Below are 12,814 nucleotides of genomic sequence, written 5' to 3' on the forward strand. Positions count from 1 at the left end.
ATATGTCTGCTGCCCACTGTGTCGATGACCTAAATTCGCTTGCGCAAATGCTCACTAATTTTATTTCAAACTTTTTGCAACTTTTTCTTATAATCAGCTAATTCTTTTTCGTATCTGCGACAACTTTACGTACGCAAACGTGGACGTATGCAATTTTTGGAAAAGGCAATTAGAAATAGTATACAAACATATAACATTTCCACATCAACAGTATCACACTCGCAGCACATTCGCGCAAATCCTTTAGCTTTTGAAGGAAAAAGCAACTTCGGTTTCTTTGATGCCCTTTACAAATAAAAAAGTGTTCGTACTTAATATTGATTGGGGCTGACAGCTCGAGAAGACTGCAGGAAATGTCTAGAGCAAAGCACTAAAGAAACAATGGTGCAAGTAAACACGTTCTTGTCCTGCATTGGCAAAACTACGCTGTAAACATCTGGAGTCCCCACTTTATGATACACTGAAGGAGGTATCGATACTGAGACCACAGAGTCTGACAATTCGCGTCAAGCGCTGGCGTCTTAAAGGATTACAACTCCTTATGAATCCAGCAACTGAGCTCCATCTGGTATCGCAAAGGATCAAAATATTGGTAGTCGAAAAAGTCATATTTTATAATCAGCTTTAATGAACCAAACATGTACCATTTCGGCTGACCACTTTTTGCTATTGTTCCGCCAGAGACATTATTCTATCAGTGTAAAACTTTTCTGGTTTCTCGGCGAAAAACTGCGACAAGTAATTTTCACAGGCTTCTCTTGAACCCAACTTTACTCCATTAAGGGACTCCTGCATTGACCGAAACAATGGCTAGTCCGATGGTGCAAAGCTATACGGTGGATACATCAAGACTTCCCAGCCAAGCTCTTCCAGTTTTTGCCCATCAAAGATGTGTATGGTCTACCTTTGTGCGGATGGAAGACGAAGCCCTTTCTGTTGATCAGTTCTGGCCGTTTTTTCGATTGCTTGCTTCAGTCATCAGTTGTTGACAGTTAAATGTAGAATCAATTGTTCGAACAGGTTGGAACAGCTCCTAGTGGAGGATTCCTTTCCAATCCCACCAAACACTCAGCATAACTTTGGAGGCGTCAATCTTGGCTTTGCGATCATTTGTTGAGCTTCACCACGCTTGGATCATGATCTTTTTCGCACACTATTGTCGTATTTGATACACTTTTCGTCTCCTGTTACCATTCGCTTCAGAAATGATTCGATTTCATTTCGTTTCAGCAAAGAATCGCAAATGTTAATTTGGTCCATAAGACATCGAGCTTCTTTGTGTTTCAGCTTTTTTTTTAAATGGTTCAAAACCGTTTGATGATGAATGTTAAGTTTATTAGCGATGTCATGGCTGCTTATGTGACGGTCCTGGTTAATCTTTTCCATAATTTCATCGCCTTTTTCAACGATAGGTCGACCAGAGCGTGCTTCTTTCACATCGTAATTTCCAGAACGGAAGCGAGCGAACCATTGTTGTGCTACACGAACTGATACAGCATCGTCTCCGTAATCTTCACAAATTTCATTGGTGGCTTGGTTTACATCCTTCCCTTTTTATAAAAAATTTCAAAATAATTTTTTCTTTATTTTCACTCATTTTTTGGTTAAATGAAGCTTAAAATCTCACCTTTCTAACACTATATGATGTAACACATTGTTAGTGGTAGCACAAGAAATATCCGATAGCAACGACATCTATTGACAAAATACGAAAAGACATTTTCGACTACTTTATATATACTTTATAGTGTCCTCGACTTTTCCTTCTGGTGGTTCCAAACTTCATGGCAAATTTAAATTACTCTACATATTCAGGGTATTAAAAAAACGCTCGCATTTACCGTTGTATTTAAAAAAGCCTACTCCCTGCGCTCCCAGTTGCCTCTATCGAATTTTGTTGCATGTGAAAAACTTGTTATTATCTCCCTGTGCTTTCATGTACTTGCGTACTTACTCGCACGTCCCACTACATGCCAGAGATACCTTTTTCGTGTCTTGCATCGAGCAATTTGTTTTTGTTTTTAGTTTTTCTGCTAATGCTTTAAACTGGATTTGAAAGAAAATTTAGTAAGCATGGTCAATGCATTTCCCCAACTGACTCTACCCTACAGAAGCGATTGTTGTATGAGAGATTTGTTGTAAAAGCAACAGCTGACGAGGCTGAGTTGCATTGTAATTTACTGTCAATTAAAAAATCAGGAACCGTTTCATGTTTGACCAACTGTTCAAGTGGGACATTGAACAATTTATTGTAATATTTTTTTAACGGAAGCTTTGACAGCCACTTAGTTAATTTTTAAATTTGAACCATTAATTGTTACTAAATTTCTCATACTAAAGTGCAAGCAACTATTTGCTTATCAGTGCAAAGTTGTCAATAAATTTACACTATATTAGTTTATCTAGGCGTCGAAGGCATATTTGAGCGAGCGTGAAACGGAATATGCAAGTATGAAGTGCTAATGTTAGTGATAAGTGCACCTTACTAATTTCATGGCAATTCAGATGTGACAAAATCCTTATCGAATAGCTACCGAGCAAACATTGACCAACCAGATTCCCAAATACCTGAAAAAGATTTATTCTATTGAAAGCATGATGAGCACTAGGCTCTCACGTTTACCACCATGATTCCTAAGTTGTTGTGCGGCACAACTGTCACAGGCTCCCACTCATTCAATATATATACATATGTATACATATATATTATAAGTGGGCTCCAATTCTTTTAAATTCTTAGGCTTTGCATTTTTTAGCGATTCTCTTATGAGCCGAGACATGGAATTGTATTTTTTTAGTGATCGCATTTTTTTCATGGATAATACTATAGCAGTCAGATGGACTAGAATTAAGTTGACAAAGATCTCACGACAGAAAATTCCGTAAACGATTTTCTCACTGAGTGTCGAGCCATCCGTGAAGAGGACTACTCCTTTTCTTGTAGAACGCCGGAAGCTATCTTGATGAAACAATGAACTAAATAATCAGATATGGAGTAACAGTCCTCCGAAATTTCAGACTTCTAAGATGTAAATACCTAACTTCGTGCTTATATGTATAAGTTAGATAGCAATTTTCAACTGAGGAGCATAGACAACAAGTCAAATCAAGATGTAATCAAGTGCTGATAAGAACAACCTATTTGTATGGACTAATTTTATGTAAGGAAATTAGCAAGCTTTTATTTAGAATGAGTATATTAAGCTAAAGTTTGCTCTACGTTATGTACGGACACTTATGATGAAGCCAGGTTTCTCCTTTAACCTAGAATTTTTCATATTTTTATTCAATGTGCAGTTAATTTTTTCAAAAAGGCTTTCTGAATGAAAATAACGAGGTGTTATGCTCACTGGCAATGGCTAAAAAGCTGTGGTCACATTACTCGTTTTTCTCCGCAAATTCGATTTTACACAGCTTAGCTTCGGTTAGGGTATGTCTCAGCTTAGACGATCTATTACTATGAGCAAAAAATAGAAATACCTTGTTTAAAATTCTTAATTTATTCTGCAAAATATATGCGGTCCTCCCCCCAAAATAATCGCCTTTGGCCACAAAACACTTGGGCCGACGTTTTTCCAATCCTGAAACAGTTGTAAGTCAGTTTCCAGAATAACCTTCAATGCGTGGAACAATTTACGTTTAATCCCTTCACTTGACTGAAAACCGTTTCCCAGGAGCGGTCGTTTGAGTTTGTTGAATAGCCAGAAGTTACACGGAGCTAATTCAGGCAAATACGCTGATTGCGGTACGACATTAGTTGAAAATTTGATTGGCGATTTTTTTTACGGGTTCGGCTCACCTTTGCCACGATATTCTTTCGATTGATTGTCTGTTTCCGGGTCGTAAGCATAGATCCATGACATATTAGTAGTCGGAAAGCATTGTCTGTAAAGACTTTAACGCGCCGCTGTTTTCGAAAAAACTGATCTTTCAAAATAGTTTTCACTGATCCTTTTATATAATATAGCATTAATGCTTGCCATAAGGTTCTGACAGTCCTTTTCACTAGATTTCTCAGTAAAAATAACATAAGCATATTTATTGTACTGTTATACATATGTATGTATATACTCGTATTTGCTTAAGTTATGTCTTCACACATGTCTACTAGTCTTACACATTTACCTTCATTTGTGGGTTTTTTGAAGATCATTATCATTGGCGCAACATATGTACTGTATGTAGTATGTATGTATATATGTACATTTGCACTTTTGTAGATTGCTAACACTCCACGATTTCACACTCGATTATGAATCACGTTGACATATCAAATATTTAACTATGGAATTGTTCCATTATATTGAAATCGTGTACAAGCTTTTAGTGCCGCTCAGTGACTTTCTAAAATCCAGCGAATAAAGCGGATTTCGATTACTTGTTAATTAGGCGGAGGTAAATGGATTATGAATTGACAAGAGAATGGATCATGGATTGTAATCAAATACTTGAGTATAAATGAATTAGTTATTATTAAAGAAAATGCAAAACTATAAAAACGAATCAAATAGACCAATTTCCTGTATGATGTGTGCTTTTGACCCTGAATTAGTTGTCTTAAATTTTTTTTAACGCAAGGATAATTTAAAGATATCGTTCTTTAAGTACCCTCTGGGTTTACCGATGCGTCTATAACATTTGTCAAGCGTCTGTTTGCGGCAAGGTTTAATTATCTTAGAGTTCATGTGGAAATAGTGTCGACTAAAAGATTGCCACCGAAGACCTTACCTACGAATTTATTTTGACCGAAAAGCATTAAAAATAATATAAAACTATTAAGTGAGTACAAAAATTTATGACTTAAGTATGTCCGTACATTATCCATTAAGCACATGCATGTGATGCAACATGCAGCAATATATCACAAATATTTCTGTATTGTGTAATACAAAAACATGTTTGCCACATATTCAATAAACCATTATGATACATCCATGCATCCTTCCGTGATTTATACGTGTCGATTGTGTAATGGAAATGATTACTCGCAAAGCGTCAGAAAACTATTAGAAGCTGTAAGCATGCAACACGCGATCTTGCATAGCGTGCCGCTTGCAACACATGCAATCACATAGTTACACATACATATGTTTGCACATTGTCTATATATGTCGTGACATGTGTTTTTAACCACCTGTGGCTAAGTGCAAAACAAAACTCTGCTCCCATATGTGGCAGAGGAAGAAAAAGTTCGCTTCATTTAGCTTAGGTGAAATGCCAAATTTGAACGTCGCACATCAGCAGGCAAATGCAGACAAGTGTGTCTACTTTATATAATTAAACCAAACGCATTAAAAAATAAATTTAAAAATATATTACTTCTCTGCTTTGTGCTTATCTTTGCCAACTTCAAAGTCAAGTTCAATGGTAAGACCAAAAAAGGTCGTGCTGAAATGGGGAAATGAATGCTACGAACATATTAATGAGTTTGTCAGCTTACTTGCCCCAAGGAGTATCAATGCAAGTTACCTAACATAAAGATACTGGAAAAAGCATTAGTTGACCAACAAAAGGAAGGAAATAAAAGTGTCCATTTTCATTTTGCTTCGTAGAAAATTACAATAGTAAATGCAGCAATGGGCGTGTTCGATTCAGTACTTGCCTGTTTACTTTTTTTGAGCCTCGCTATCTTACCAAAGAAATGTGCTTTTGAAAGCAGCCATGAAGCTGACGGGTTGAAGTCAATATGAGGGAGTATGTTGAGTTCTAAGAAGCCTCTGCTTAATCAGATATTAAAAAACCAACGCATGTACCAGTGGATTGTTCTACTTCACACTCTACAAAGTTGGGCCAATAGCAATATTATGAATTTTCGTTACCTTCAATAATCCAAAACAATCCAGTCGCTGTTATTGAAAATGAAAAATAACTTCAAGATAGACAATATGACCTTTCTACAAATCTTTTTTCACATGTCTAACCTCAAAATGTTTAGCAATTTTGACACCTTCTACTAGGGCAAATGTATAGTCACAAATCGCAATTTTATCTTGCATAATAACAGGCTAACCATAGAAAGCCATCGATTTCTTAACTTTTTAAATCAAAGTTTGGAGCAAGAAAATCGAAAATGTAATACCTTTGCAGCCCAGAAGATTCATCAAATTGTTTTTACAGTAATCCTTTGAAAAAAATGTTTAAACTTAAGTTATAATACCTTATATTTCAGCTAAAGGTAGAAAATTACCTTGGTTTCCTGTAGAGTGCTTACTCGACACGGCTTCACTTTTCATCTCATTAAAAGCAAGTTTATTTTCAAACAATAAAACATCATCAAAAACTAAAATTAGCGAAAATGATCAATTTAAAAAATAAGTGGATGTGTAGAGTTTGTAGACTTTTTTAAATTGTTTAGTTTTTTTCGTTTAAAACATTGTAAATATTCTACAAAGCAGTGATTGTGCAAATCACGTAAATATTCTAAAATATTTTTGTAGTGTAGAGTTTGTAGACTTTTTAAATTCAGTAGTTTTGTTGATTAAAACGCTGTAAGTGTTAAGCAAAACACTTAATGTGCAAAATTTGTATATAGTGAGCAATATTGAGATAGTGTAGAGTTTGTAGACTTTTTAAATTTTGTATTTTAGTTGATGAAAGCACTGTACATAATGTATAAATAACTAGTTACATGTAAATTAAATAACATTACGTTAGTGTAGAGTTTATAGATATTGAAAATAGAGTAAAGTAGAGAGTAGTTTTATAAAACAGTTCCTATAACAAGTTTCGTGCATTTCACTATTTCTGGATTTGTTGAAAAGAAATAATTCTCCGATGCGCCAATTGGAGATTTAAAAAGCAGCCCGGTTCTTCTCCACTTGGTTTTTCCATGGGAGTAGAAGTCTTCCTCTGCTTCCCAAATCAAAATTAGTTATTTTAACAAGTTGTCGGACTTAATTCAATTAACAAAAAAATCTATTATCTTAAAGTAAAGTCTCAAAAAAGGCCAATATCTATATCATTATTTCTTCCTGAAATTCTCCTAGACTAATTTTTATTATCATAATCTGAGGTATTAGTATTTCAACTATTTTATAGAAATTTTCAAAATTCAAAATCAATTCAGTATATATTTTGCTGACACAAATGCTAACTTAAAATAAAAGCTGTTTAGGCTAAAAACCGCTCGTAGTAATATAAAAAATAATGTAAATACAATAAGATATAGTCACAAATCCACTTTCTGCTCAAAATTGAGCAGTTTTCGTTTGGCTTGCAATTCAAGCCAAAAAAATTAATTTGTGCGCTTGGGTATAGCGATTGTCATCAGACTTTACCAATCAACGTACCCCAGGGGTCACACTACATTATTCATTTAAGATATTTATCTTCATTCTCTTTGTGTTTGCACATTTTTAGATTTCATATGGACACTTGTTTGTTATGTTGTTGTAATGTTTATTACGTTAACTCGCCTCGTGCGTTATACTTATGCTTGCGGTGGTGTGATAGAAACTATTCTCAAGCTGAAATTTAATGAGCTTTTGACAGCTGTCAAACCAAATATGACAAAGTTTGGCCATGATGTAAATGTAACCAATATTGAAAAATTTGTCTTAAAAATATAGACTCATAAATAAATTTTTACAGCTATGTATTAAAGGTATGGTTTTAGACTAAATAATATTTGTGAAGTGACTAATAATTTGAAGTGATGAACAACTTGAAATATAAAACACATGGCTCAAAAATACAAGTTGCGGATCCTCAATTCTCATCTCTGTACTTTAAGTTGAAATATCATTCCTGCGAATGAATACTTCCTAAAGTGTTTACCACACAAGATGTAGAGAAAGCTCCACATTTAACTAATCAAATCAAAATAGCAAAACTAATGACTACTGTCATACGCACACAACTTATAGTTGTTTTCCTGTTGATGACGACATTGATCCGGCATTCACGATTGACTTAAATAATGTAATAAGGCTGCAATACTCATTAAATTCATTTTGACGAAGATATACAGGATCACAGTTAAACACCGACAAAAAGTGGTTTAAGTAAGAACGCATTTGATTCGGGCAGGCTCCACTATTTTGTTACCTCAGCAAGCATTTTTTGAGCTTACCAAGGTTATCTAAGCAAATGACACTGGGTAAGGGGTAACTAGTATCACAATTATTCAGGGCTCATGAATCAATCCGAGCTCTTCCTCTACAATTGATAAATCTATTTCTACCCCAGTTCATACGTAAAAGTAAATCTGATCGTTTGAGAATACCTGAGAGGCAGTTGTGCAAGTATATGTTTCTAAGAAGCGATCTGTATGGATGGTCTCTGTGAACCCGTAAATACATATGTCTCAAGTCTATTCGTGGCTTTTTCCTGCGGTTCGGCTTAGTAATTAATCTCATTCTTGAGAATAATAGTATTACATTATAGGTGCCTATGTAATAGGAAGCATTTCTAAAAAAAATATTGAAATTTTTTGGACACAAAATTTGGATAACTTGCACTTGAAAGTAGTTTTTGAGAAACGGTACCCCTAATTTAATTTTTTTATTTCAATGATTTTGATAATCTAGGAAATTTTTTTTTCAAATGTGTATTAAATTAACGTTTTCAAAGGTTTGTTTGATTTTTTTACTAATTAATTTATGGAATATAATAAAATATCTTTTAAACTAAAAGGATTAAAAATTAATAATGTTAGAAATATTTTTGAGAAAGTTTACCACTAATGCAATCCTTTGAAAAATAATAATGCAGAAAATCTTATTGTGTAATTGCCACCTGTTTATTTTTTTTTTAATTAAATAAAATTCTAGAAATATAATAAAACGAATATCGAAGTAAACGGGCTAAAAAAATGTTGCCAATATTTTTGACAAGTGTTGCCATTTGTTTAAGTTTTTAAAAAATTTTGATTAATGAAATATAATAAAATGTGTGTCAATCTCAATCATTTTGAAAAATAAGAATGTTGAAAATATGTTTTTTAAATATTAAGCGGATTTAAAAATAATAATCATGAAAAAAATTAAAAGTTTGTCATCTTTTCATGTTTTTTTAAATTAAATTTGATGAAGGAAATATAGTAACTAGAGTTTTGATCATAGGGGTTTCAAAAGTAATAATGGTGGAAGTATTTTTGGAAAAATTTGCCAATTGTTTTTAAAAATTAAACTCGGGCAAGAAATTTTCAAATTTGAGTACCTAATTAGACGGGCTTAAAATAAATTTTTGGGAAAGGTTGCCACCTGTTTAACTTTTTAAATAAAATTCAACTGATTGGTGTGTACATGGCGGGTTATAGAAATAAACATTTTGGGATATTTTTGAAAAAGGTTTATTTTAAATTTGATTTAGGAAATAAAATAAAATCGTTGTCAACTTACCATTTTTTTATTTCCTGAGTCGAATTAAAAAATAAATTAGGTGGACACCTTTTTCAAAAATTTAATAGTTTAGAAAACAATAATGTTGGAAATGTTTATGGAAAAGGTTGCCATCTGCTAATTTTTTATTAATTTTGATTCAGGAAATATAGTGAAATGGATGATCAACATACATGTATTGAACAAATTATGACGTTTTGATGTATTTGAGGAAGGTTGCCACATTCTTATTATGATTTTTTTTTAAATTAAATTTGATTCAGGAAATATGTCATAATAAAACTAGTATCTAATTAGACCGGATTAAAAAATAAAGAGTTTTTAGAAAGGTTACCTTTTTAAATTTTTGAATTAAATTTAACAAAGTATTGAAAAATCGGTGCATGTTTAGACGGGATATAAAAAAAGAAGTTTGCTATATTTTTAGAAAAGGTTGCCACCTGTTTTTTTATTCCGGAAATAAAATGAAATGGTTGTCAAATAAACTTATTAAAACAACAATAACGTTAGAAATAGTTATGAAAAAGGTTGCCACCTTTTTGTTATGATATTCTTAATTAAATTTGTTTCAGCAAATATATTATAATAAAACTGGTATCTAGTTACTCGGACTTAAAAAATGATGATGTTTTGATATTTTTGAGAAAAGTTGCCACATTCTTATTATGATTTTTTTTTAAATTAAATTTGATTCAGGAAATATGTCATAATAAAACTAGTACCTAATTAACCGGATTTAAAAATAATGAGATTTTAGAAAGGTTGCCACCTGTTTAAATTTTTGAACTAAATTTAACAAAGTATTGAAAAATCGGTGCATGTTTAGACGGGATATAAAAAAAGAAGTTTGCTATATTTTTAGAAAAGGTTGCCTCCTGTTTTTTTATTCCGGAAATAAAATGAAATGGTTGTCAAATAAACTTATTAAAAAACAATAACGTTAGAAATAGTTATGAAAAAGGTTGCCACCTGTTAAATCAATAAATAATACATTGGGATATATTTGAGGAAGGTTGCCGCCTTTTTGTTATGATATTCTTAATAAAATTTGTTTCAGGAAATATATTATAATAAAGCTGGTATCTAGTTACGCGGACTTAAAAATGATGATGTTTTGATATTTTTGAGAAAAGTTGCCACATGTTTAATTTTTTGCTGAATTTGATGCAGGAAATATAATAAAAGTCCCGTCTAATCGGACGATTTCAATTATTTTCTTTTTATTAGAAATGTTGCCCCATGTTTAAAAAATTTATTTCGTAAACAATTATCAAAAAAAAAATAACTGTGTCAAATAAAATTTAAAATATTTTTAGTACACCTACTTGTCACCTACTTGCTGCACACACAGTATCAAAAAGTTCGAATTATAATGGAGACTGCGCCCATTTAAGGTGCTAACATATTCGACAGTTACTTGTAGTCATAGTTATAGTTCGTATTGTGATCATAAAGTATCGTCAACTTATTGTACGCGGGTATCAAAAAGAAAAAAATTAATCGGCATGAAATTCAATCATAATAATTCAACTTGTTTATTTCGCTTTGGACATGTTGCAGCCTTCTTGATGTTAAAGGAAAATACATTGCCGGCTGTTAGTGGCCACATTGTTGCCAATAATTATATTTATATGTGCAGACTACTGTCTTTGCACAATGCGGGAATGCCAAAGTCTATTGCAAGACCAAAATAAATATATATATTTATATGTACATACATATATACAATTATATATAAGATAAACCAAACTAGTTATCAACAGCTGCACGCAATGACTGATTGTGTCAAGAGCAACAAAAATGTTTTCAATTATATATTTGTATATGTGTGTGCACTTATATAGTATAAGCGCAGAGCTTTGTTGCAATATAAAGCTGTGCATGTTGCATCAACGCCTGGCAAATTGGCTTAAATAGGCTAAATGCCTTTACTATGAGACAGTAGCATGAGCAATTGATCACACATATATTATATACCCATGTCAACATATATACATAGAAGCATATAGGTATATGTATGTGTGATTGTTAGCACATATTAACTGCTTGCTAATTGGTTATTAATTGTGCGCAGCCGCCGCTTGCAGTCCTTAATATTGTTTGCTTTTGTTTGCAGCTTTTTTGCCATGACTTCTTTTAGGGAAATTGGTTGAGTTTGGCGATTTTTAGTAATTAACAGAGTCGCTAAATGCTCTTGTAAGACAAAAAATGTGGTCAGCAAGCCATATATATGTATGTATGTAAATGTTTCGAAAAAAAAATTAAAATAAAAAATAATAATAAAAAATATAAAAAAATCATTCGCAATCGAATTTGCAACAAAAGTGCCAACTGTACATTTCATGGTCTATAATTTGGCATTTCATTGTCGATTCGTGCGCGTTGCGGCAATAATTTGTCTGTGTCTCAATTTAATGCAAGAAATCGAATATATTATATATACAAACAGCTGTATAGACACATGGTTACACATTCACTATTTCGCCGCCTGCCACGCTTGACTCATTTCCAGCACCTTTTGTTTTGCGATTTTTGTAGGCACGAAATCTAATTCACTCACTCACTCACTCACTCATTCGTCCATTCATTCATTTGTTCGTTCGTTCATTGTGTGAATGATTTAATGTTTCCACCGCTTTTGTTGGCGTTATTGTTTGCAGTTAATAAATTTTGTTTATCTTGTTGTTGTAGTAAGTGTCAATCAGCTGTAAAATAATTAATTGCTTTCTGCAAGTAGCTTTTTTGGACTGTCCAAATGCTTGCATACATTACTCGTAATAAATTCTTGTTGCTGCTGTCAGTGGCACGTGGAAGTTGTAAACTGTACAGTTTATTTGGTCAAGACCTTGTCAATAATACTGTCATTCTTTCCATATCCGCATGGTGCCTGCACTCTGGTTTTAGCTTCAGCTGTTGCACGAGTTTTTTATCTTAAGAATATTTTATATCAGATATTAGCTAACTGAAAAATTGTCATATCCAAGAAGCAGAGTAAACTTTTGGTCTAAAATGTCTCTTGAATAACTTTGATCTCGTCCTTTTATTCCAGTAATATTGTTTATTATTGCAATTCCGACTTATTTTGATGTTTCCGAATCCAATACATGAGTTAGAGGTTCTTTGTAGAGTCAGATGAGAGGTTCAGCGAGTTGATAACTAATTCTCATACTTTATCCAGGGCCTTTAACTGCGAAGGTCCTAGATTTCTGAGACGAGTTCTATTAAAAACTGGACCCACTGGAGTTGGCGCTAATCTCGGCAATCTGACTTAGTTCTATTCTGTATTAAACTTTCTTTAGCTTAAGGCGCCTTTATTCATGCTATGATTGCGGCCTGTATTCCGGCTGCTTTCAGACTATTATCGATTGGAGATATTATTAAATGCTCTGTATTTAAGGTTAACGATTTAAGTGGAGTGTTAGTGGATCTACCTTTCGTAGAGGCCTTGTGATTTCGAGAGATTAACCGTTGGA

This window comes from Bactrocera tryoni, chromosome 4 (genome assembly GCF_016617805.1).
Source record: "Bactrocera tryoni isolate S06 chromosome 4, CSIRO_BtryS06_freeze2, whole genome shotgun sequence".
NCBI lineage: Eukaryota > Metazoa > Arthropoda > Insecta > Diptera > Tephritidae > Bactrocera > Bactrocera tryoni.